Source organism: Neofelis nebulosa, chromosome 3 (genome assembly GCF_028018385.1).
Source record: "Neofelis nebulosa isolate mNeoNeb1 chromosome 3, mNeoNeb1.pri, whole genome shotgun sequence".
In the NCBI taxonomy this organism is placed as follows: domain Eukaryota; kingdom Metazoa; phylum Chordata; class Mammalia; order Carnivora; family Felidae; genus Neofelis; species Neofelis nebulosa.
The window spans coordinates 176512567-176534151 of record NC_080784.1 but is presented as its reverse complement, the minus strand read 5'-3'; positions in this window follow the sequence as shown (position 1 = coordinate 176534151).

Below are 21585 nucleotides of genomic sequence, written 5' to 3'. Positions count from 1 at the left end.
CTGTATCTGTTTGTCAGCGGATATGCTCAAATGACAGTAGCTGGAGGGAAGGCATTGTGGTAATTCTAAGTGACACATGGAAGAAAGAAAATTTTTGTAGTGGAGAAATGCCTTAATTAGGGTTACTAAGAGATGCAGAATTTCAGCCATTCAGTTGACTTATACAAGAATAACCTCTCTTAAAGTTCCTTTGTTGATCTATGTATTCATTCCCCTAATTTTTTGAGAGAAACATCAGTTATTTTAATCAACAAAGTTAGTGTTCCTTCTAATTTCAAAAGCCTTAAGGACAAATTCCAACTCTTCAACTCTGGTATGCAGCCGCAAAATTCACATGTGTGCTATTTTATTTAAATAAATCATTTTAATTAACTGGGGCTAAGGAGAAAGGCCAACCTAAACAGAAACTTACATTTAAGAGACAACTGAGGGGGAGAACACCTGAGGTTTTACATATAGAACCATCCCTTCGACCTTAACATAGGTAAGGTGTAGACTCTATAGTTACATCTCCAGTCCCTCTCAGAAAATAATTTAAAATTACAGTACTCCTGCCTTCTCCATGAGGATAAAGACCCCCAGAGGATGCCTGTACTGCAGATAGCATCAAACCCTATATGCTCTTGGTGTTTTCCTATGCATACACACCTATGATAGAGTTTAATTTATAAAGTAGGCACAATAAGAGTTTAACAACAATAACAGCAAATAGAACAAGTATAACAAAAGACTGTAATAAAAGTTACGTGAGTGTGGTTTCTCTTTTTCAAACTATCTTACTGTACTGTACTTACCCTTTTTCTTGTGATGATGGAAGACAATAAAATGACTATATGATGAAGCGAGGTGAGTGATGTAGGCACTGTGTCGTATAGCTAGGCTGCTATGGACCTGCCAATTAGTCAGAAGGAGGATTTTCTGTTTCCAGACCATGGTTGACTGTGAATAACTGACTATGGAAAACAAAACTGCAAATAAAGGGAGCTGGGGGTTACTATAAATATGACTATAAATATATGCTCATGTTGATTCAGGAAACAATTCATATGTAAAGGGCTGAAACTCAAAATCTGTGATGACTGTGCTATTCCCCTAATAAATACCACAATTCCAAACTGCAGTTAGTAGTCAGTCACCTTTATTTGGATAAAGTCTGCACTATTGCTCTGTGCGCCACACAAATTTTGTATCCAGAATATTCTGCATCCTTACAACAAATAGGAAATAGATTGTTATAGTGAGAGCTTGCGACTTTTGGTTATAGAATTGGGCCAATTGGGGTTTCAGCAGGAGCTCCTTAATTTTGTAGTTCAGTGGGTATCTAAGCCCCAGTGTCTCATTTGTAATATGGAATATTAAGAGTATCTATTTCATAGAATTTTACAGCTTTAAATAAAGTAATGCATTTTTCCATGGCAACAATTTCTAATAAAAGCCTCTCTAACCATATATTTTTAAATAACTACATATCTTATTCCTACTGAGTAAATTTATAATTTGGATTCTTTTCCCAAAGATAAGAACCATTTTCCACCTTCACTCAAAAACCATGGAGTGAGGCCAAACGTGTTTGAGACAGCTGCCATGGAGAAGGGGCTGAAGCACATTTGATCCCTGACCTTATGGATTTTCAACAACGTGGAACTTCCAGGCAGAACTCTGCCCCAGTATATTGGAAGGTGCATTCGTGAGCCATTACTAAGTTTCTTTATTTAGTTTCTTCATTTGGGAAAGTGCCTTTTCCATAGGGAGTCTATACTTCACAGCTCAGCTCTTGGTTATACACTTTCATAACTAAATCCCAAAGTTTTCATGGACTCTGCTATTTTTTTGAAGTTTTCACACAACTCAAATGGTGCCAAAGTAATTAGTACATACTCCAAAACCTTCCATACTTATCTATACATGTAAGACTGATCTGGAGAATCTGGCCCCATTGCTCTTGCTATATCATTATCAGTACTTCTAAGATTTTACCTCTTCTTTTTTTTTTAATTTTCTTCAAGTTTTATTTATTTATTTTGAGAGACAGAGAGAGAGCGGAAGGGCAGAGAGAGAGAATCCCAAGCAGGCTCCACACTGTCAACACAGAGCCCAACACAGGGCTCAAACTCACCAACTGTGAGGTCGTGACCTGAGCCAAAGTCAAGAGTAGGATACTTAACGACTGAGCCACCCAGGCACTTCAGGTTTTACCTCTTCTAAGCTTGACACACACAACATTTAATCCATTAGATACGCTTATTAATTTTCTCATGTATATGTTGAACGAATAGGTATTGAGTGCCTCTTTTACGTCAGGCCCTGTTCCAGACACTGGAAATAAAATAGTGTGGAATACACAGATACTTTCTAACCTTAGGAAGTTGATATTCTACTGAGAAAGATACAATAAAAACTAAAGCAAAAAGAAAAGATTACCTTAAGGACTTGGAAGAAAACAAAGAATTATATGATAGATGACAGAACATGGCAGGGTGGCGCAACAATTACATAGGATGGGGGGGAAGAAGGCATTTTTCAGTTGAGACCCAGAAATGAGAAGGAATCATTCATGTAAAGAACCTTCCAGGTGAGCAGATTGACAGATATAGGACTCTGAGATAGGAGATAACTTAGCATGTCTGGAAATATGAAGACAGCTGGAGTTATTGCTCAGAAGAAGTTAAGGAAAGTAGCATGAGATGAGTTAAGGGTAATCAGGGGCTAGGTGATGTAGGGCCATATGAGGCATGTAAGGAATTGGGATGGTATATTCTAAGGGTATTAGGAAATCACTGAAATGTTCGAAGCACTGAAGCACATGATTACTTTTACAATTGCATAAATAATAGCTAACATGCATATGGCACTTATCAAGTATTATTCCAAATCCTTTTGCATCCATTATTAACTCATTTAATTTTCATAACAACCCTTGAAATAGGTACTATTATCATTCCATTTTATAGACGGAATAGTTATTGTGAGATGAAATATCTTGCCCAAGATTGCAAAGCTAATAAGTAGCAGAACTGAGATTCAAACCTAGTCAGTTTAGCTCCAGAATTTGTATTCTGTATCGTACCATGTTGCATTAGTTTGTGGGTTTTGTCCAAACACCAAATCAGAGATATTCAGCAAACATCCTGTGCCCTGGGATCAACAGAAATGGCACACTTATTTGTACTCTGTGGCAACATAGTATAGCTACTAAAAATCATAGAATTGTAGAATTTCAGGAGACATGAAAGATTGTTATGTAATATTTATAATGAGACTCTAAGAAGATAACTAACTCGTCTCAGATTGCAGAGCTAGTTACATAGCCATCATAAAAACTATTAGGAGTTCTGTTGGGGCAGACACAAATAGTTAAGCAACGAATACTTGACTTTATTTCAACATTGTTATGAAAATCAGTTTGGGGTTATGTAAAGTAATCAGAATCTCATGAGATCTTTTTAATAAGAGATCATTTAAATGGTTTCATAATAAAGCATGGCTTTAAACTGTGGAAAATGGACAGAATTCTCTTGAATACTATACTGTATAAACTTGCAAACTGATGAAAATTCTGAAATTGATTAAATAGGTTAAATAGATGTTAGAGAAAATGCAAACAAAGATAAATTTGCCCTCATTTCTTCTAAGATCTACACATTTATAATAGGGAAAAGGGTTGCAATAGTAGCAAAGGTACTGTGACATCTAAGAAGACAAGTCTAATAAAGTTCAACTGTCAAGATATTGTGAGGCATTTAATACATAGTGGAAGACAATTTTTAATCATAAAAATACAATAATAGGTAAAGCATTGCTTAGATAGAGCATGCATTTATGAATCCCAAACATTAACTGAGCACTTACTCTGAGCCAAGTGGCCTTGCAAAATGTATATAAAGTTCCTATCCTATGGAGCTTATGTCTTAGCCAGAGGAACCGGCCAAGCAAAATATCAAATAAACAACCAAACATCAACTACCAAGATAAATAAAAGTTGTGAATTCATAAGTACAAAAACTCACAAACTTTGCCGGTAAAGAAACTAACTCAGTCCTACTCAGGCATCTTAGGAATAAATAATGTCATGGCTACTAATCTACAGCAGCTAAACAGGAGTCAATGGAAACAGTTTGTCTGCAATGGACTTCAGGAAGCATGCGGTAAGCCAAAGATGCATTCATCCGCCATATTTCAAAACCCATCTTCATTATCATTCACTGTCTAGTGAGGACCTCTCTCAATATGAGGACAGGTGGGGTCTTCTTCAGAGTCCTCAAGAGACTTACATAAGTGACAGGAAAAACAAAGAAAATTAAGTTATGTGAAAGATGTAACAGAAAATAACCAAGTAGAAAAAAAAAAAAGAACATGCTTGACACAGGCACTCACAAAATAGGCTAAAGAAAGTGGTGTCATTTTGGAAGGGAGTGTTGAGGGGAAATGATGTGCGTGCTTGGCAGTTTGTTCGCACATCCATTTTTCATGCCTTTGCCTCTTCTTTGTATCATAGTGCCACTGAGCCGTCTAGGCTGTGTTTTCCTTCATTTGTTTGTTTGTTTGTTTGTTTGTTTGTTTGTTTGTTTTGTTTTAGGCAGCTTCCACTGGTTTTAACCAATAGGAGGAAACAGCAGAAGAAAGCCCATGGGAGGAAAGGGAGACACAGAGTGTGTCTCCCCTATCCTTCCTTTGTTTATGTTGGTGTCTTTTCAGTTGCTGGGATTCTTCCCTTGTTCCAGCTCCTTCTAGACAGTCCTGTTGCAATTCCAGCTCTTACCAGATGACTCCAAGCTCCTAGGTGCCAGTAACACTATCCCTTCACTTAGATCTTCTAGTCTAAAAATAGTAGCCCCTTCCTGATGTGACTCTGTGTTGCCTCAATGGCCCTGGTTAGCTCTCCAGCTTTTCCATGACTGTACTCAATGCCCTATAATAAATCCATCTGTTTTAAAGACATATAGGTTTCCTTTTTTATTGGTTGGGTACTGATACAGAAATAATGCAGAGTAATGTAGAAGCATCCACATATATTTCAAGTCCTTAGTTAGAATCCTGGTCTGTGATTTAGGCTATCTAAACTTAGAGAGAGAGAGAGAGAGAGAGAGAGAGAGAAATATTATATGCCTCCAGTTCCCATTAATTCCTCCCTCCCTTCATTCACCAATCTACAAAGTGAAAATTCTAACATCTACATTCTAGGATTATTGTGAAGATAAGATAAAGTCATGCAGAGGAATTTCTTAGCATTGTCCCTGTCTCATGGTCAGTCTTCATTAATAATACTCTACTTCCCTCCATGACTTCCTCTTGCCTCCAGCCATTGACATCACACTTATACTCTCCACGCAGTGGTCTTACTATGTGTAGTGCCTTGGCTAAAACCTTTGTGTGTGTGTGTATATGTATATGTATATGTATATGTATATCAATGTGCGATGTATATGTATATATATATGTATTTTTAAATGTATACACATGTATATATATGTATTTTTAAAATGTAATCATTATAACAGTCCTAAGAGTTAGTTGCCATTATTATATCATTTTTTCAGATAAGGCAACTGACACTTAAAATGCTAATTGACATGTTTGAAGTCATATAGTTAGCTAGTGGTAGAGCCAGCATTCAAATTTATGTCTGCCTGACTCCAAAGTCTGGGCCCTTTACTCTTCTAAATGACCTTCCATCACTATAATGATGGGTCATATCTGGTCCTCAGATACTCTGAAAACAGGGAAAACACATATCCCCCAATATTCCCAGTATTCCCAATACTCCTTCCCATTTTGAACCTAAGCTTTTGCTTAGGGTCACCTATGGATTTGGAAATGAGGCTTTTACCATTACTGAATAATTTTAGAGTGGTGGATAATGTAGCATATGAAATTGAAGTGGTAATATTCAGATCAATCAGAATGTCATAAAACATCCATATAGTACATAATACTTAAGAAAAATAAAGCACCTAAATATGGAAGTGTGTTAAAGTATCTTGTAATAGTATATGAAGATGTAGCACAAAGGTATATACAATTTTTTAAAAGGACAGGCAAGGGGCGCCTGGGTGGCGCAGTCGGTTAAGCGTCCGACTTCAGCCAGGTCACGATCTCGCGGTCCGTGAGTTCGAGCCCCGCGTCAGGCTCTGGGCTGATGGCTCGGAGCCTGGAGCCTGTTTCCGACTCGGTGTCTCCCACTCTCTCTGCCCCTCCCCCGTTCATGCTCTGTCTCTCTCTCTGTCCCAAAAATAAATAAAAAACGTTGAAAAAAAAAATTTAAAAAAATAATAAAAGGACAGGCAAAAAAAGACATTTGTTTTTGAAATTATAAGATTATAGACATTTCTTGAGTAGTGATCAAATAATAATGTCTGAATTATGTATTTGTGAAAAAAAAATGTAATTAGAACCATGAGAGAGGAATATTCTGTGTATATAGCTTTGTATCATTATACATATATATTTGACAATTAAAGGAAAGATCACCAGAATCAGTTACTAACGAGGGTAATGGTGTATAATTCAAGAAGACCCCATAACACATTTAACATTATTCTATGAAATTTTTATTTTAAAAAGAGTGTTGACCTTAAACATTGCTAAGAATTATTATCAGCTTTTATTTATGTCTAACAACAAAAAAGGAATTTTAGAATTGAAAAGATATTCAAAAGCATGTCATGACAAATTAATGGCATCTATTTAAAATGTATCCTACCTCAATGTTTAAGTCTTGAGTAACCACCATACCAAAACTCAGCATGGAAAAAATCATTTTTTAATCACACTTTTAGTATTTTTTCTTAAAACTGACACAAAGAGATAAGCATAGTGAATCATTCCTCATCTGCTGTATCTAAAGGAAGTCGTGCCTTATTACGATAGAAAATTACTACTAAAAAAAAAAAACCCTCCTTAAGAAGTTGTTCATGAAAGACTTAAGAAAGTTTAATCAGCAGTATTGATCAGAGGGGGAATCTATTGTAACGCAGGAGGGGGAAATACCAAAAAAGCAAATTGAAACAGATGGAAGACTATCTGTGAAGAAACAGTTAAAAGGAGAAACGTGCAGAATACCTTCAAGCACAGAAATGAAGTGAATTAAGAATATACTGGGTTTCTCTCCTCTGCTTTGGATGTAGATAGTGTGAAAGAATGTCACTACAAATTTACGACAAGAAAAATTGGAAAGCCTATAAATTCACAACTTTTCTTGAACCTATAAAATGGTGAAAGTTGCAGAGGAACCAACTAACGAAAATCTAAGTAAAGACAGATGTTCCCAAGAAGAGAAGGATGTGATTACCTGCTGACCTGGGGCAAACACTGAGTGACACACAAGCAGGTAAGAAAAACTCACTAAAATTTCTTTTTAATGAATTGCCAACAGCCAAGCATTGGCTAGCGTGAGAGTGTAGAAAGGCTAGGATTCGCAGATACAGGGAAACAAGCAAGTCATAGGAGCTTCTTCAGTGAGCCTCACTGAGTGCTTACAGAAAAGATCAGGGCTGGCAAGAGACCTAAAAAAGCTTCTAGCCTGGTGCATGCAGGGGAGGACAGCAGAGGATGTGAACAAGGCATGAAGTCCAACTGAGGATCCTTCTCCCCGATCCCTGCTCTAGACCAAAAGCAGAGCAGCAAACTGTTGCCTTCCGGGTGTGGTAAAGAGCCAGTATAGCTGGAGGAAGGTAGGAGACAATTCCATCCTCCCCTGGGAGAGAGCCAGGAAACTGCACTGGGTCTAGACCCTCAGAAATCCCCTACCACTGAGGAGGGGGAGAATCATTAAGAAGTTCCCAAGCCCAGTATCTGCCAAGATTCAGGATCCAGGAAAACAATCAATACCCCCCACCTCACCCCTCCCACACCCACCAGGACTCTACTACTGGGGAAAAAAAGAGAATGTGGAAAGAAAACTTTGAAGCACAGACTCAGTGTGGTTTTGCTACAGTATTTCCCTCTCTGATTTAAGCATCAATCAGATATACCAAAATAATGCCTTATGATATTTTTTAAGTTTTTATTTATTTATTTTGAGACAGGGAGAGGGGCCAATAGAGAGGGTGAGAGAGAATCCCATACAGGTCCCACACTGCCAGCGCAAAGCCTGACTGGGGCTCCATCCCAGGAACCCTGAGATCATGACCTGAGCTAAAACTAAGTCGGACATTCAACCGACTGAGCCACCCAGGTGCCCCATGCCTTGTGGGGCACTGTATTTAATTAAAAGTCATATTTATCAATTGTGTGATTGAATCATAAGCTCAATGAGATTCTAGGATAGCTTTTACTCAACTAAGTCTTGTTTTAAAAATAGGGCCAAAATTCCATCTTGACTCTCAGTTGATTTCATGCCGAGTGGCATCCCAATCTTGAACTGCGTTGAGGAGGTGATTTAGTGGTGTCTTAGTCCCATGTCCACTCTTCTATACTCTACTCTGCACCAGGGGATGGGTATCTGCCAAGTACATTCACTATGAACTGCTGCTAGCTGATTTCCTATTGGCTGGTGAGAGATCAAAAGATTGAGAGAAAGTAAAGCTTTCTGCTTCCAGCTACAATACGATGGCACTTGGTGGCAGTTGACGGGAATTGTGGTGTCTACAGCAAAGGTAAGATCATTTTTGGTTCAGCGACATGGACAGAGGTGGTATCTCTTCAGAAGTTCTAGCCCTGGTCAAAGTAATCCCCGTTTACCAGATCCAGAAAGGCAGGATGGTGTATTCACCCACTCAGCAGCAGGAGTTGCAAGACATGAGTCCACAGTTGTTATCTGCTTCGGCCTTTACATCATCAAGTTTTTTCTCTGCAGCCGCCTTCCTTTTCTCTTTTATAATTTCAGCCCTTCAAATATCTTTGTAACCAATTCCTTTCTTTTAATTCCCTTTGATTGACATTCCTGGAGTGGTTTTACTATTCCTAATCCACGTGTGTCTGAACTTCTAGACATTCAAGAGAAGTAGTGGAGTAGCTGGGACATCGTGCTGGGATTCACCTGCCAGTGGAGGCAAAGAGCCTTGAGGCTGATATATATTATCTGAAAAAGAGAAGTTCTCATTGCACTTATGCAAGGTGAAATTTGAAGTGAAAATCTGAGTGTTGATTTCGTGATGCCATTTACTAGACTGTTGACCTTCCCTTATCGATCTGCCATCAATAAAGTGGAATTAATTTGGCTACTTCTTTTTTGTTTCAAGTTTAATTTTTTTAGTGTTTTTTTATTATTTATTTTTGAGAGGGAGAGGCAGAGCATGAGTGGGGGAGGGACAGAGAGAGGGAGACACCAGAATCTGAAGCAGCTCCAGGCTCTGAGCTGTCAGCCCAGAGCCTGATGCGGGCCCAAACTCATGAACCCTGAGATCATGATGTGAGCCGAAATGGGACACTTAACTGACTGAGCCACCCAGGCGCCCCTAATTTGACTACTTCTTAACAAAATGAACATTTCCCCCACATATTTGTGGGAATATCTACTCTCACTTGTATCCAGGCCTTTGGACATAGGACTTCAATCTCTTCCTTCTTCCCCTATGCCTTGAAGATCAACAGACACTTCATCTGTGAAGCCATCTTTGACATACGTGGCTCCCTGTCGTGAGCTTTCCTAGTACACTCTACTTTCCTACCAGAACAATTATGATCTTTGCTTAAGTGTTTTTCAGGTAAGTTCCATGAAAGAAAAAAACAAAACAAACAAACAAAAAAAACCTTCCTTCAACTTCCTACCATGCTACAGTAATATTCCCCATTGCTTCTCTGGAACAATGCCCATCTAATTGGCCAAGAATAATTGTTGAACAATAGGATTACTCCAAATATTCATCAAGCTACAACGCCTCCTATCTTGGACAGTATGGAAAACACAAAAAGCATAAAAGATACATTTCTAAGCCCTAAAGAGCTGAGAACTGCTGGTGAGGTTGAGGCATAGAGAAGGGAAACTGAGGAACAGCTGTCATGAGCTTCAGGAGGACTGTGCCCCAAACCACAGTCCTCCCTGACCCCAGACACTTCTGTCATGAGTAAGCCTTCTGGACTTTTTCTTTTCACAGAGAGAGATGTGAACGTAGGATGCCAGGTCCCATATGGAGCGACTTATCTGCAGCTTTTTCTTTATTCTTTTAAATGCATAATGTCCCCAAGAGGAGTTTATGCAAATATGCCAGAGGTATTTTGTCACCATTGACAGTTGCATGACAATCTCCCAAGTGGTAAATTTCTACTTTCACTTACAGAAGGACTAATTACATGTTTTCCTTTACCATTAATTTGTTCTTTCCCAACGTAATACATGCTGTCACAACAGCACTTTGGTCTGGCTACAACTTACAGAAGCTTGTAACGTTTGACTTGTTTTTTTAAAAATATGGAACAATGGTTGGGAAGCTTTCTAACCACAAAGCAAGAGTGCAGATTGTCTTTCTCTTACAATCTTTATGTCTAGTGACAAGAACATTTGCCAGAAGCTGTTCCAAAAAAGCCAACTCCCACTAGATGTAGTAAAAGTATAAATATAGGCTGATTTTATTTGGAAATTGACTCATGCTTTTTACATAATTGCAAGTAGATGAAATTGAAGCTTCAGAGATTTGAAATTCCAATCAAACAATCTGATGTGAAATAAATGTAAATCCTGTAATAAGTGAATAAATTGCACATTTGCAAAATGATAAATGTCAGTTATCAAGTCCAACTAAGCAATGTCAACCAATAAACTTTAAACACATTTAGAAAGGTGAAAATTACATTTGATTACCTATCAGCAAATCCTAAGTGGGGAAACATTTTTTTAAGGTTATGGAAATTACACAGCAGGCATATTAAGTTATCTTGGATGGGAATGTATTTCTTACTTGAGTACTTGGTTACTTGGTTACTCTGCCTTCTTGTTCATGTCAAACGAAATTCCAGCTTCAAGTTGTAAAGTACTAAATTCCATCTCCACAAAATTTATATGACAGGCTTGTCACTTCTGATGACAGTTGTCTTCAGAAATGAGCCTTTCTACCAGTATTTGACATGTGACTGTAAAAATTTCCATGAAATTTGGGTCTTTGTGCTGTGGGGTTTTTTTTAACAGGCTTCTATTCACTGGAGAAGTCTACTTTGACATAACAAAAAATAAACACTTGGAAATTCTTTAAGTGAGAATGTTCCTTCTTGATGCAAATACTGCTTGCTTGCAAATATTGGTCAATAACACAGTGGATTCATCTGCAACAGTTTTACCACACGTTATCCTGGCCAAAGTCATGCTTTTGGACTGTATATTTTATGAACAAAAAGACTTGGAATTATAGCTCTTGGAGGACTACCCTAATAAATACAAATGATAATTCAACATATTTGGTTACAAGCATTTTTTCAATGAGTATTTGCAGACACTCCTTCCTGTAAGTCTGTTTCAGAATTTAACTGGATAAAGATGAATCAAACACAATCCTTAAAGAATTTATCATTTATTAGGAAAATCAGACAGATTTGCAAATATTTTCAACTCAGGACAGAACTTGACAATCACTTAAGTAAAATAAAGATGAGGCCATAGGAAAATTACAGTTATAAAAATAAAACTTTTGGCTGAAGAATGAAAGAAAACACCTCCAACAGGTTGAATTCTGCCCCTGAGAAAGATATGTCCAAGTCCTAACTTTCAGTACCTGCAAATGAGGCTTGATTTGGGAATTTTGACTTTTTAGATGTAATTAAGTAAAAGATCTCTAGATTAGATAATTTTGAAGCTAAAGTGGTCCCTAATCCAATGACTGCTATTTTTATACAAGAAAAGAGAGATTTGAGACACAGAGACACAAGGGAGAAGGCCATGGGAAGACAAAGGCAGAGATTAAAATTATGCAGCCATAAACCAGGAAAGCCTGGAGCCCCAGAAAGTGGAAGAGGCAAATGAAGATTCTCCCATAGAAACTTTAGAGAGAGTGGGGCCCTACCAACATTCTGATTGTGTATTTTGTCCTCCAAATTTGTGACAGACAATTTCTGCTATTTTAAGCTACAAAGCTTGAAGTAATTTGTTATAAAAGCCCTAGGAAATGAATATCACACTATGACAGAGGTGACATTTGAGTTGGATCATGAAGGATGGACTGTATTTCGACATTTAGAGCCTACCTTGAGACAGGATGCATGGCGTCCCTTGCAGAGGGAATATTTGAATAAAGACTTAGAATTGGGAACGCTTAAAGGAAAGAGGAAGTAAGGGTTTTTTTTTTTAACATACTAGAATAATAAGTGAATGATGTGGAGAAGTAGAAGAAAGCAAAAGAGATCGGAGGCTGGGGCATGGGAAGGGAAAGGGAATGTATTGTGAGAAGGAACAAAAAGATTGAAAGCAGCATGGAAGCCATTGAAGAAGAAAATGGACCAGAATGATGAAAAATACTACTCCAGTGGCCAAGGAGCATGAGAACTAGAGAATGAGATTCCTGATCACTATTGTCCCTCCCAATTACAGACATGTGAGAGAGAATATTTCTGAGAATAGCCAATCACTATATTTGCATGCATAGGTATTCTAATAACATAAGAAATAAATTAATCTTATTTCAAGTTTTTATGCACTTTATTATTTTTTTAATTTTTTAATGTTTATTTTTGAGAGAGAGACAGAGACAGAGACAGAGACAAGCAGGGGAGGGGCAGAGAGAGAGGGAGACACAGAATCCAAAGCAGGGTCTAGGCTCTTAGCTGTCAGTACAGAGCCAGATGTGAGGCTTGAGCCCACAAACCGTGAGATCGTGACCTGAGCCAAAGTCAGACGCTTAACCAACTGAGACACCCAGGTGCCCCAAGTTTTTATGCACTTTAAAATCAGAAAGTGTTATGCCTCCAGCTTTATTCTTCTAGCTCAAGATTGCTTTGGTTATTTGAGGCTTTGTGGTTCCATATGAATTTCCAGGTTATTTATTCTATTTCTTTAAAGAATGCCATTGGGATTTTGATAGAGATTGCATTGACTCTGTAGATCACTTTAAGTAATATGGAGACTTTATAACATTAAATCTTCTAATCCATGAACACAGATGTCTTTCTATTTATCTGTGTCTTCTTTAATTTCCTCTATCAATGTTTTATCATTTTCAGTGTACAGGCTTTTGTCACTTTACTCCTAAGTATTTTATTATTTTTGCTGCCATTGTAAATGGGATTGTTTTCCCCTCTTTTTTTTTTTTTTAATGTTTATTTGTCTATTTTTACAGAGAGAGAAAAAGCGCAAGCAGGGGAGAAGCAGAAAGAGGAGAGAAAAAGGGAGAGAATCCCAAGCAGGCTTTGTGTTGTCAGGAGAGCCTGACATGAGGCTAGATCTCATAACCCTTAGATCATGACCTGAGCTGAGATCAAGAGTGGGAAGCTTAGGGGCACCTGGGTGGCTCAGTCAGTTAAGCGTCTGACTTCAGCTCAGGTCACGATCTCACAGTCCGTGAGTTCGAGCCCCGCGTCGGGCTCTGGGCTGATGGCTCAGAGCCTGGAGCCTGCTTCCGATTCTGTGCCTCCCTCTCTCTCTGCCCCTCCCCCGTTCATGCTCTGTCTCTCTCTGTCTCAAAAAAATAAATAAACGTTAAAAAAAAAAAAAAAAAAAGAGTGGGCAGCTTAACTGACTGAGCCACTCAGGCATCCCAGAGTGGGATTGTTTTCTTAATTTCATTTTCAAATAGTTTGTTGTTTGTGCAATGAAATGTACACAAATGTAAATGTTTGACAACAGAGGAATGGTAAGGAAAATGTGAATATATATTCTATATATAATTCAATGTTAAAAAAAAAAGGAAATTTTACATGAATGAACCTGGAGGACACTATGTTAAGTGAAATAAGCCAGACATAAAAAGACAAATACTGCATGATCTCATTTATAAGCAGAATCTAAAACAGTCAAACGGATAGAAGCAGAGAGTAGAATTATGATTGCCAGGATCTGGGGGAGGGGAACTGGAAAGCTATTAATTAAAGGATACAAAGTTTCAGTGATGTAAGATCAATACGTTTTGGAGATCTAATGGACAGCAATGTGACTATAGTTAAGAATGCCATATTGTATATATTTGAAATTTGCTAAGAGGATAGATCTTGAGTATTCTCATCCTACACACATACACACATGAAAATATAACTGTGAGAAGAAGGACATGTTAATTAGCTTAATTATGGTGATTATTTTACAATATACATCAAAACCTCAAGTTGTACACTTTAAACATATATAATTTGTATCTGTCAGTTATACCTCAATAAAAGCTAGGAAAAAATGTCTTTATATGATTTAAAAGTTTCTGTAAATGGAACTGTGTTGGCAGTGATTAGTTTCCCAATCAACTTCCATTCTGTTTAGGAGTTACTACTTTATGCTTTCTTCTCTATTAACCTCAATTCATTTACCTTTTTTATCCCATGTGGATTTGTTTGAATTGTTTCATATCTTCCAAGAGATAAAAATCTATTACTTTATTTTCTTATCTTTCCAAAGATATTATTTCAGAGATAAACTTTTTAAATTTCAAATTGTCTTTCATAAGACTTTTTAAAAATAAAAGCAGACATTTTGAATTCATGGATTAATAATTAAGAAACATTTGACACAATTCAATGATAAGTCTCTTTGCCTCAGTACTTTAATTTTTAAGCATAGATTTTTGAAGATTACAAAACACTTTTACATACATTATCTTATTTGCTCATTTGCTCTATATAATAGCAAGCAGTGATATACCAATAAACTGGATCTTAAAAAAAAAAAAAAAAAAAGCCCTGATTTATAGTGTATAACAATTCATGTGGCATAAATACTCCCACTATGGCCAATTTCAACCTACCAATGATTTAAAAGTGGGCTTATAAAATTCACAAATATTTAGCAATCTGCTCTTTCCAGTCAACCAGCTCCAGCATACTACTGAATGTTGGGATTTGTGTCCCCATTTTATCAAAGAAAAACAGGAGCCAAGACAGACCGAGTAACTTTCTTAAAATCACACAGCTAGCATGGCGCTCAGGCCATCCCATTCTATGCAATATGTTTTTTATTCCATGACTCTAACTCATTCATGACAAGGCAAGTTTTTATCAACTGCATTATCGTAGGGCTCTTGCCTATTCATAAAATAAGCTGAGGTATGTACAGATTAAAACATATCTTTAAAAAAAAGACATTTATAGATAAAACTAAATGATAATTTCTAAATGAAGCAAGAGAACCAACAGCAAATAGTATAGATATTCATGTATGCCATTTTCCCCCCAAAATTTGTCATGAGGACTATTGTTTGGAGAACTTTTAATGAGAGCAAAGTATAGTCCTTTAGCAGCTTACATTATAAAATATGCAAGCCAAATGGTTTTCTCATAGATATTCAAAGACATATCATCTTACATTTATACAAAACTCGCGGAGGCAGTTGTGTCAAGACTGAGATAATAGGAGAGTAATAGGAGAAAACCCAACAACCTAGAGAAGAAACCCTTGTCTTAGACTGGCCTCAAATATGACATGTCTCACAAGCAATTTTTATCCAAAACAAATTGACAATCTAACCCTTTTACAGGACCATGAGGTCACTAGTATAAATTTCTCAATAAAATGATAAGGAAAAGCTTTAATACAAGACATAAAAAGCAAGGGTTATTTCATATTTGGAAAGTTGAACAGCAGGAATATATGTTCAGAAGATGGTCAGAGTACTTTAGCTAAGAAATATGTAACAGATTTTCTTATAAGGAAAAACTATTATTTTCTGCAATTCTGAAATAAGCCTGGAGGCTTCTTCTTTCCTACCCACCTCCCCAAACAAATCATCATTCCATTTGTCATTCACTCATTTATTCATTTGTCAACAAATACTAAGGGACCACCTACTATATTATGAGGTATCCTGTTGGCAGCTGATGAGAAAGTTCACAGTCTAATCATAACAACCCTGTAAGAAAGAAATATTTTCCAATCAAAAGAGGAATACGTTGTTTTAAAAACTGTGGTGAGATACTTATCTGATTGGGTTACAATTTAAATAAATGTTTCAAATCAATGTTTACCAAATAAATTTAGCACAGAATTTAAACCCAGTGTTGCCCATATGCTGCTCTCTTCATGCAGTCATTCCTGTCAACCTAGCTGTCCCAGAGGAGGACAATGTCCTACCATCTACCAGATCGACAGTTACTGTCAGGGTGGATATTTTGGACCCTACCACTTTCACAAATCAGAATGGAAATGGGAACACCTCCTTGGCCATGGTGCTCAGTCTGTCTGGCTTTTCTCTCTGGATCTACACTAACAAGGTCAGTTTCCTCCATCAGCCACCCCATCTTAAGAATGTGAAGTTTAATACTCGTTGCCTGGGAATCGGAATACTTTGCACTCAAGCCAGCCTGAACTATGCCTGCCTCTACTTGAGTGTCTCCTTCTCTTTTGTAATTAAGTTTGGTCTTTGAGGGTGCTATTGAATCCCTTGTTGCTTTGGGTTCCAGCTACTTTTGATTAATAACACATCCGGATTGTATTATGATAAACTGCTGTGATCAGGATTACTTTGTAAGTGCACCAAAACTGACAGAAAATTCATCAACTAATTGCATAGCACCTAGAAAAAGTTAAATGTGGTTTTGCTTTTAAAAAATAGATCAAATGTATACAGAATCATTACAAATAATATCAAAGAAAGCCAAATTAACTCAGTCCATAGAAGGTCCAGTGAAACAATCACAATATGATTCAGTGCTTTATAAGATTAATGGTATACATAAAACACTTTTTAAATGGTGGTTCTAATGACCTACAAACCAATTATGATATGGCAAAACAACTTCTCTAAGCACAAACTGCCAGTATGGGGAGTTATCAGTCCAAGGGTAGAGACTTGGAAATACTTCTATGTGCTAAATCTTTTGCGAGAAGTAATATATTTATTTGACACTATTTTCTTTAAAAAAGGTTTTTATCTTAAAGGAAACAAAATAGCTAGTAGTTAAAAATATGGATTTGAAATAAAATGCCAGGATTTTACTGCTGTAGCACAAAAGTTGTGCAACTTTGGGCAAGTTACTGTAACGTTTCTATGCCTCAGTTTTTTAATCTTTATTTTTTTTAAGTTTACTTATTTATTTTTGAGAGAGAGAGAGTGAGCAGGGGAGGGGCAGAGAGAGAGAGAGAGAGAGAGAGAGAGAGAGAATCCCAAGCAGGCTCCTCAGTGTCAGTATGGAGTCTGATGTGGGCTTGAACTCACAAACCATGAGATCATGACCTGAGCTGAAACCAAGAGTCAGACGCTTAACCAACTGAGCCACCCAGGTGCCCCAAATACTTAAATGTGGATACATATAGACCATGCTTCATAGATTACGTGAGGACTAATGAGTTTTATATATATATATATATATATATATATATATATATATATATATCTCATTTGTATATATAATATATATAAACTCATTTATATATATATAAATATATATATAAATAAATATAAATATATATATAAATATATATATATATTTGCAGTGTTCCTTGTTTTCTAAGAAAAGAAGAAATGTTAGCTATCATTATTATTGTCTGAGGATTATTCCCAGGGCCAGTTTCACAGGTGTGTGAACTGTACCCATGCTCTGAAGGGCCCATGCTTAGTTTAATGCTCTGCTATTTGTCTTAAAATTCTTTTTTTTAAATTTTTTTCAACGTTTATTTATTTTTGAGAGACAGAGCATGAGTAGGGGAGGGGCAGAGAGAGAGGGAGACACAGAATCTGAAGCAGGCTCCAGGCTCTGAGCTGTTGGCACAGAGCCTGACGCGGGGCTCAAACCCACGAACCATGAGATCAGGACCTGAGCTGAAGTTGGACGCCTAACTGACTGAGCCACCCAGGCACCCCTGCCTTAAAATTCTTAATATTTAAACAGGGTACCTCACATTGTCATTTGGCCTGGACTGCCCAAATCCTGATCCCTACCCTCAGGATCTTGATAATTATCAAAGTGATCTTATCTCTGGCCCCAATTGTTTTCTTTCCTATCACTAATCTCTCAGTTTCTAGAATCCAAGGTAGGACTATTAAATGAACTTTTGCAGATTATAGAATGATACATACACAAGGCCAACCTCATTGCTTCCTGCCCCCTCCTCTTATATTCTTATCTTTCCCTGCAGTTAGGCATAATTCAAGCCATTCTGGTAGACACATTTGATTGCACAACTTTACTTTATCACCCCACCCCAAAAAAAGAACATCCAAGGCAAAAAGCATTTTTAACATAAGTTGTTTCAAGAGCAGATGTATTTTTTCACATTTTACTTAAACGAAGAAATAGATTTCAATGTTAACCAGTCATTCTGTTTGGAAAATCTAAATATGGCTCTAATATACTTCTAATTATGTAGTATTATGCATTGGTGAATTCTGAGCCATGACAGCAATAGGTAACCAATGTTCTTTTTCAATGCCATTCAGGTTGTGTGTGTGTGTGTGTGTGTGTGTGTGTGTGTGTCTGGTGTGGGAAGGTGTTAAAGTCTATGTATGTGAGAAGTGGTAGGGGAGAAAGGCACAACTAAATACCAGAGGGGGGAAAAAAGACCATTAGCTATTCATCCTCTAAACTTGGAATGTTCTTTTTAGTGCACGAGCATTCAACATGAGATGTTTGTTGTCAAGCCATCTGGAGTGATATTGTCACCATACATGGTCAGTTGTTAAGGCTTTCTGTCCACATATATCTATCAGGAACACAAAATATCAGGAGTCTATTTCCATTAAAATAAGCTTTTGTGTAAAATATCAACAAATATTAATCAACTATCTACAAGAAAACTGTAAGAAATTAAATTATAAAATACAAATAAGAGGAAAAGCTTTCTTTCATGAAGCTACCAGTAATTGAATAAAAGCACTGGTTTAAGAGTGACTATAACCTGTCAACCACTGTATTCTGTGCAAGAGACCATCTTGTTATGTTCCTATTTGGTTGGTATTATTGTAGCTCTTGAACATTAACCATACTCCAGGCACTATGCTATACAGGACTGTAGATTAAATAGATGATAGATAGATAGATAGATAGATAGATAGATAGATAGATAGATTAGTTTGCCTTAACAAAGTACCACAAATTGAGTGGCTTTAACAACAGAAATTTATTGTCTCACAGTGCTGGAAGCTACAAGTGTATAATCAAGGTTCAGCAGGAGTGGTTCCTCCTAAGGGCTGTGACAGAAGAATCTATTCCAGACCTCTTTCTTTGGCTTGCAGATGGCAGGCTTGCTCTTGTGTCTTTTCTCACTGCCCTTTCTCTATGCAGGTCTAAGTTGGTTTTTCTTTCTGTAATGCAAGTTCCTGAATTCCTGTTTGATTTTTGATGCATCCACTTCAAAGATGGCTCTGTCCAATAAACACATTACCAGCCGTACACTGGAGAGTCAGACTGCCCCTGCCCCCAGACTCCTTCCTTTTAAAGATCTGGTTGATTTTGATAACTGGCCACTTGGGCTGCTTGTTTTTTATTTCCTGTGCTTTAAATTCCTGCTTTAATGTTTTAAATTCACCAACAAAAAGTGAGCTCAAACCTAAGTCTCCACCCGTGGCCCTAATAAAAGCAGAACCCCAGGCTTGTGCTCTCCTTCTTTCTTTCTACCCAAGACCTTACTGTGTAGCCCCGGGTAAGTCATGTAATTTCCAAGAATTGTAAGTAATAAACTTTTCTTTCTAAAAAGTTTTCTGGTGGTTATTGCAGAGGATGCCTTGCAGTCATAATAAGAACCACAAGGGCCAGTTCAGCCACAACATTGGTCACCAATAGGCTGAGACTGGCACAAAATAATGCCTGTGTTCAAATTTCCCCTATTTTATAAAAATATTATTTATATTGGATTAGGGACCCAGTTTATTCCAGTATGACCTCATCTTAACTAATTACATCTGCAATATATTTCCAAACAAGACCACATTCTGGGGTCCTAGGGATTAGGATTTCAATGTATTAATTATGGGGACATAATTAAACTGAAAGGAGGAAGGAAGGAAGGAAGGAAGGAAGGAAGGAAGGAAGGAAGGAAGGGAGGAAGGGAGGAAAGAAGGAAGGAAAGAAGGAAGGAAAGAAGGAAGGGGAAAGGACTTTATTTAATTCTCAACAAGCCTATGAGTTTTAAGGAGGTTAAGTGGCATGCCCAACAGTATGCAGCTATTAAAGGTAGATCAGAGGAAGCCTCATGTTTAAGTCTTGTGCTATAATCCATTAATTCATTCAACAATTATTTAATGGGCACCCATAGGTGTCAAGCACATTTTTATTCATATGTTTTCAGAGCTATGTTTCATAATAATGGAACTTTGTACACTATTAACCCAACTAGACCAAATGACAGATATAGAGATTGAGTCTAGGTCCCCACTGGGGAAGTATCTCACTCCAGGCCATTAAACAAGTGACAGAATCATAGATTGCTTTTTCCTGAACTTCCTTTTATTTTTCAATTTAAGAAGGGAGAGGCAAAATAACTATGTTTTCTAAATCTAAATTATTTGTCTGTTACTCTTCCAGGCATTCAAATGCCTTCTGGCCTTCTTTGAATGAATAAGCTACCATTTCAACAAAGTAGGTTTAGAGGGAACATACCTCAACATAATAATGAACATATATGAAAAACCCACAGCTAATGTCATACTCAATGGTGAAACACTGAGAGCTTTACCTCTGAGATCAGGAATAAGACAAGGATGTCCATTCTCATCACTATTATTCAACATAATACTAGAAGTCCTAGGCACACCAATCAGACAAGAAAAAGAAATAAAAAGCGTCCAAATAAATAAGAAACAAAATTTTCACTTGCAAATGACACGATAGTATTACAGAAAATCCTAAAGATTCCACCAAAAAACTACTAGAAATGATAAATGAATTCAGTAAATTCATAGGATAAAATTTAATATACAGTAATCTGTTGCCTTTATATTTACTAATAATGAAGTAACAAAAAGAGAAATTAAGAAAACAGTCCCATTTACAGGGGCACCTTACTTGCTCAGTCAGTAGAGTATGCAACTTTTGATCTTAGGGTCATGGTTCAGGCCCCATGTTGGGGGTAGATACTACTTGAGAGAGAGAGAGAGAGAGAGAGAGAGAGAGAGAGAGAGAGAGAGAGAGAAAGAAAGAAAGAAAGAAAGAAAGAAAGAAAGAAAGAAAGAAAACAATTCCATTTATAACTGCACCAAAAAAGAAAAAAATACCTAGGTATCAACTTAACCAAAAAAGTGAAAGATCTATACTCCAAAAACTATAAAACATTGATGAAAAAAATTGAAGATGACACAAACAAATGAAACAGATGTTGGTGCGGATGTGGAGAAAGTGAAACCTTCTTAAACTGTTGGTAGGAACACAAACTGGTACAACTATTCTGGAAAACAGTATGGAGTTTCCTCAAAAAGTTAAAAATAGACCTGCCCTATAACCCAGCAATTGTATTACTAGGTCTTTATCCAAAGGATACAAAAATACTGATTAAAAGAGGCACAGGCACCCCAATGTTTATAGCAGCACTATCAACAAAGGTCAAACTATGGAAAGAGCCCAAGTGTCCATCAGCTGATGAACGGCTAAAGA